We start from the raw sequence: 6,673 nt of genomic DNA, 5'->3' as shown, positions 1-6,673 counted from the left end.
CAAAACATCTTTAGTATTTCTTTGCACAAGACATGGCCCTTCTGGAAGCAGGGGAGATAATAGTTTTCCTGGCTGATATTTTGGTTGTGGATCAAACAAACGTGTATAATAATGTAACATCCTAGCTCTATCCAGTAACATTTTATTTCCTTCAAGGTATACCTTTTACCATTTCATGGTTAATAGCAGTCTCTACTTTCCACACTTCTAAGAGGCTTGCCCACTGAGACGGACAGTTCTGTTGATTTGGGATATATTTCTTCCAGAACTGAAGGTTATGATTGTGAAATCAGCAAAGGAACATTAGCCAATCAGAGGAAGACCTGCTTCAGGAGAACTGTTTGGGTTCTTCTTAGCCAATCAGGATTCTAGAATGAGGGGAGAAGGGAGCCACGGATAAATCCCTTGGTATGGGTAATCAAATATCTAGGCTAATTGATTGGCTAATATTAGGCCTCTGTGATTGCTTCAGAAGGGAGTGACCACCTTGCAGAAAACCCTACAGGTGAGAGCCAGTTTACTGGGATCCCAACACTGGATTACAAGCTTACTTCATATGAGGAAATGTTTATTTGTTTTGGTGTGTGACTCACCCCCAGAGTTGTGAGAAAAGGAACCGCCTCAGCAATGGTGTGGGCACAACCCAGAGTCACAGAGCCTGGGCCTCATGCCAAGACATGGTGCTCAGCTACTGTTGGGTGCATCAGAAGAATCCAAACAGGAAATTAGGTCATTTTTTTTCTGCCCAAGAGCCAGTAAACTACCCCCTCCTATTCTTACCCTCCCCTATCTATTTACTGAGTGATTAAGAAAGCAATATATATTTTTATTTCTCCCCTATTGTAGATTCAGTGATTCCCCCAGTTGGGGTACTAGGCAGGAAAGTTTGCTTCTTTGTAGTCCTAGGTTTCATTGTAATAGATGAACTTGTCAGTATGCTGCTAGTCAACAGATCTGTAGGCAGGAAAACCAGGAGGCAGCAAAATATCGCAGCCGTTCCTAGTCCACTCTCCCCCCAAAACACACACACACACACACACACACACACACACACACACACACACACACACCTGTGTGTGCACACAGGTTAAAGTTCAGCACAGGAAACTAGACATGGGGAATGGGGTTTAGCTAGTGGATGGCAAGAATCAACATCATCATTTAGTACCATGCTGGCTTGACTGTGGACTCACAACTAGATGACTAGGTCTTTTCTACAGATTGGCCTCTGGGTTAATTTAAATTGGTTTGCTTTTAAGCAGTCTTGGGTGGAGCTTACAGCACTCAGGACAAAGCATGCTTTTAAAGGGGCACTTATAATAAAGGATAAAAGACCTTGGACAGTCAATGGTGACTGCAGCTACCTTCTCAAGTGGTCAAAAGGGAATAAAACCATGGCTTTATATTTTTAAAAGGAATTGCTAATTTATTTACTTCCCTAAGATCTTGTACAAATCTGTATTTTGGTTGACAGTCTATATCAAATTTATCTTCTTTTTTTTTAACTTGATGTACAGTGTGTTACAGAGTAAGTGCTCTTTTGAAAAACTTGTTCCTTGACTATCTACTTATTTTGTAACTAATTTGATTCTCTCTAAGTTCATGACAAAGGATATATGTTACACTTGGCCGTGACAACCTTCTTATTAAAAAAAAAAAGACATGTGGTAATTGTAGATTCACATGCAGTTGCAAGAAATAATGCAGAGACATACTGTATGCCCTTTACCCAGTTTCCCCAATGGTAATATCTTGTATAACTATAGTATAGTATACAAGTATAGTATAGTATACAAGTATACCAGGATAATTATACTGTCACAATTCATCAACCTTATTCAGATTTTGTTAGTTTTATATGCACTCAAGTGTGTGTGTGTGTATGTCTGTGTTAAGTTCTATTCAATTTTATCACATGTGTAGATTTCTGTAATCACCACCACAAGTAAGCTATAGAAATGTTCCATAGAAAGTACCCCTCTTACAACCCTTTATAGCCACAGTAGCCACCAGCCCATTCCCCTCCCTAACCACTGGAAATGGCTAATCTCTATAATTTTGTCATTTCAAGAACATTACACTATTGTGAGAGGCAAGAATCATACACTATTGTACCTTTGGGCTTGCTTTTTATTCACTCAGTAATAATTCCCTTTAGATTCAACCATGTTGCTTTGTATATCAATAGTTTGTTTATTTTTATTGCTGAGTTGTATTCCATCATAGAGATGTACCACTGCTGGTTTAAGTATTCACTTGTTAAAGATTATCTGAGCTATTTCTGGGTTTGGCTATTACAAATAAAGCTGCTGTGAACATTCATATACAAGTGTTTGTGTGAGCATAAATTTTTTTTTGTCTAGAATAAATGCCCAGGAGTGCAATAGCTAGATCATGGTACCGTGTTTCCCGCCAAATAAGACCGGGTCTTATATTACTTTTTGCTCCAAAAGATGCATTAGGGCTTTTATGTTCAAGGGATGTCATCCTGAAAAATCATGTTAGGGCTTATTTTCTGGTTAGGTCTTATTTTTGGGGAAACACGGTAATTACATGGTTTCTTTTTTACGAAACTGTCAAATTGTTTTCCAGAGTGTTTGTACCATTTTTATTCCCACCAGTACTGTACAAGTGATCCAGTTTCTTCGCATCCTCACTAGCATTTGGTGTTATTGCAATTTTTTATTTTTATTTCAATGTTTCATTTCTTATATTTTGATACATATTCTGATAAATGTGTGGTGATATCTCATGGTGGTTTTAATTTGCATTTCTGTATGCCTAATGATGTTGATCATCTTTTCAAGTGCTTATTAGCCATCTATATATTCCCTTCAGTGAAATGTCTATTTGTGTCTTTTATATGGCTTCACTTTTGCCTCCTTCCTTTACCTAATAAGTTTCTCTAAAATTTTCAAATGTCTTCTACAGTCCTCTCTCTCCCAAACACTTCAGTGGCAGAGAAGTCATGGATAAGGAAATTCCCTGTCTCAGCAACTGCTCTAGCCATCCACCTATCACCAAATAAACCCCAATTAGTATCTGCCTGAACTTGGGGAATCTGAAGAAGTCTTATCCACAGTGTTCTGGGGAACTATGACAGGAGAGAGATGGAAATGGAGTTTCTGCTAACTCCAAAACTGCACATTCGCATATAGCAACAAAGCTTCAATTCCTTACGCTCTGTCTTCAGTCTTCCCTGAGAGGCTCCAGAGACACAGTTAAGCATACAAATAGGAAACCCAAGACTTACATGCATTTACTCACTGGGATATGAAAGACAGCCACAGCATTCTTCCTGGGCAGCTCCTCAAGCTGTTAGTACAGTATCAGTACTAAGATTGTTATAGTTATGGTAATCATTTCATTAAACAGTGGCTGGGTATCAGGCCTTGTGCAGAAGCCTATTAAGATGAGGGCTCAGCCTTTATGCAGTTGGCAATAGGCAAATTCACAAGCTTAGATGTTCCTACAATTGAGGACTAAGGTTCAGTTATTTAGGTTAAGCTGAGGAGGCACCTGGACATAGTCTGTTAGTTAATAGTTAATGACTAACCTCAGACTGTCTCTTCCTCAAAAGGCAATAAACCAAGCTCGAGGTCTGAAGCACCAACTCTTCTAGGGGGTCCTTTCCCGTTAGAAGCTCTAACCATCCCCTAGGATCTTTGGAGGTGGAATTAAGGGAATGAGTGTGAAGAAATAACCTTTCTTCCCTTTCTAGTTTGTACCCCACGTTATGTGATCAGATAAATGAGATAATGTATGTGAAGTGTTTAGCATGGGTGCCTGACACTCAGTAAGATTCAGATTGAGTCCTCCCCCTGACTTCTGTTTGAATGAGAGGTGTTTAAGTGTATGATGGACCTTTGATATGCTACTGTAATTGCCAGGTGGTGACTTCAGGCACAGAGAAGAAAAAGGTGCTATTTGGAGACAGGAGCAGAAGCAATAGTGATTAGAAGAAGATCAAAGGAGAAAAACTTGAGAGCAGGAAACAGTTTGTGGCAGTTCCTAAGATAATAGAACTAGGAGAGATATTAGCACACTTCTCTAATTTTCAAACTTTGTGCTAGGCGTCTTCAACCTCTGTAGGGACTGTAAGGCAGTCAGATGCAGCTGCTGTGACTTGGTGACATTTGAGCAAAGACTTGAAGGAAGGGCAATATAAGCCAAGTGGAGAGGGGGGTAAGCGCTCCAAACAGAAAAGGAATAGTCACTGCACAAGCCTTGAGTTGAGAATATACTTGGTTTCTTGAGGAACAGAAAGAAGGCCAGTGTGGCTACAGCAGAGTGAACAAGGGGCCAGGTGATAAATGAGGGGGTCAGAGAAGTATTCGAGACCAAATCCACACAGAGATTTTCCATTTTGGGTGCACATTAAAATTACCTGAGGAGCTTTACCAATAATTCCAAGGTTCAGATCCCATGGGTAGAGAGTGATTCTGCTTAGGGTGTGGAGAGGGAGGAGAATCTGAATATTTTTTACACTTCCCAGGTGATTTAATGTGTAGCTGGGTTGAGAAGCACTGAGCTTCAAAGGCCTTGCAGGTCTTTGTAAAGCTTTACTCTGAGTGACAGAGGAAGCCATTGAAGGATTTGCACATAGGAGTAATAAGATGTGTCTTGTGTTTTGAAAGGATCCCTCTGGCTGCAGTGTGGTTATTAGACTGAAATAGCAGGCAGGGTGGAAAGAGGCAGGGAAACAGGAAAATAGTGTGATAGTCTAGGCAGGAGAGTGTCTGAGACCTATGTGGCAGCTGAATGACTGTTAAAGCTGGAGCATCTGGGATGTAACTGAGAGTATGAGAAGAGTAAAGTGATGTAGGCTTTGAACCTATCCCCAAGTCAATGAAGGAATGAGGTCTGATGAGTTTAGGGACAGAAGCCTAAGGCCAAGGCCTCAGGAAGCTATGGTTCCCACGGAACTAGGCAGGTGAAAACCCTTTTTACAGCCTTTTCTCAGTACATAGGGCCTGAGGATTCCATCCTAGTAGCTCCAAATGATTTCAGGCAACCAGGCTGCTTAGAAAACAGCTGTCAGGGACCTCCTTCTCAAGATCAGTACGGAAATTTTTACCTTGTTCCTCTCTTCCAGGTCACAGGCCAAGAGCCTGCTAGGAATAGGTGACTTGATCTCTATGAACAAATACCAGTCAGACCAGAGGTGGGAAAGCAACACAGAAGGACATGAAAGAAAGTGCGGCTGGTCTGACCAGGAAGCAGTTTTCCACGGACTACCACGGTCCTGTTCTTCATGGGATAGAGCAGGGCATGAAGCTTGGTTTTCTTAGTGTTTTCTCTCCAATGCTGGACAATTGAATTAGGGAGCAGAGAAGGTGAGGTTAACTTCTACTTGCCATTAGAGAGAAGGAGAAAGCGCGCGCACGCGTGCGCGAGAGAAACTGCCAAGACATTGAAACTACCAAGGTCTCTCTCAAGGCCAGCTTGGGGCCCAAATACGAAATTGATGAAGTGTGTCATTGACCCCAGTTCTGTGCTATGTGGCCCTGTTGCCATCTGGAAGGCCCTGAACCCTTCATTGTCATGCTCCTTTTCGAAATGAGTCTTGGGGAAAGGAGGTGATAAGCCCTAAATGGGCTCTCTCTTGGGGGTTGGAGTATAGAGTCATTCCTTCCTCCTCGACCCCTCACCTACTCAATGATCTACACGCAAGCACTACTGACCCTCAAAAACTGTGTGACTTGACTAACAATTGTCACCTCAAAAAACTTTAATTAAAAAAAAAACAAGCATTACTGTCCCCAATTATGATAATCAAGGGTGTTACTTATACAATCCAGAAATTTGTTTTGTGACAAATTTGTAAATTAACCTGAGCAGTCACTAATTCCATTCCAATGGAAATGGACCCAGAAAAAAATGATCGTCTCCCCATTTCCAAAACACCTTCTGTAATGGAGAATCACAACTGGCTTTGGGAAAGTGGTTCTGAATATTTCATATTCATGTTTCCTACTACATTTTTTTTTCTCAGACACAAAGAACTTTATACTTGGAAGAAACCTTTGAGATTGCCTTGCTGTGCTTTATTTTATAGTGAGAGGGAAATTGAGGCCCAGACAAAAAAAAAATTATGTTACCAAAGTCATATTACCATACAGTAACACAGACAAGACATTAACTCAATTCCCCAGACTCCCAGGCCAAGGTTCTTATCATGTAGAAATGTCCTTTTAGAGTTTGACCCAATCCCCCTACACAATTATTCTGGAGCAATGCTTGGTCTGACTGCACAGGTACATGTGTCTAACTATAGAAGTTAGGGATGGGAGTGACATGGAGTGGGGGCTATTATCCAACTGTGGTTAACCAAGGAGCCAAAAATACCAGGTGTCTGTTTCAATGAAGGTCAGTCTGGGATGAAAGGTAGAAGTATAAGTTTATCCCTCAGGTAACTAGTACATGACCCATTCTCCAGGTGCCAATTCCATAGACTTCATGGGTCCAAGGAGAGGGCAGTGACTCCTGGAATCATTCCAATATTACCAAAGACTTTTGGTGAGTAACTATATTTGGTTCGTGGGTTTGGCTGAGTTATTGGGCCCAGCCCACAGGTCTCTAGTCACAATGGCGGGATCTCTAGTCCCGTCAGCAAAAGGAGATATGGCATATTTTCCCACTCCTTCACTTCGTCTGTCCCTCCCTCTTAAAC

The sequence above is a fragment of the Rhinolophus ferrumequinum genome, chromosome X, assembly GCF_004115265.2.
Source record: "Rhinolophus ferrumequinum isolate MPI-CBG mRhiFer1 chromosome X, mRhiFer1_v1.p, whole genome shotgun sequence".
In the NCBI taxonomy this organism is placed as follows: domain Eukaryota; kingdom Metazoa; phylum Chordata; class Mammalia; order Chiroptera; family Rhinolophidae; genus Rhinolophus; species Rhinolophus ferrumequinum.
The sequence above is the reverse complement of the archived record's forward strand: the minus strand, read 5'-3'. Positions refer to the sequence as shown.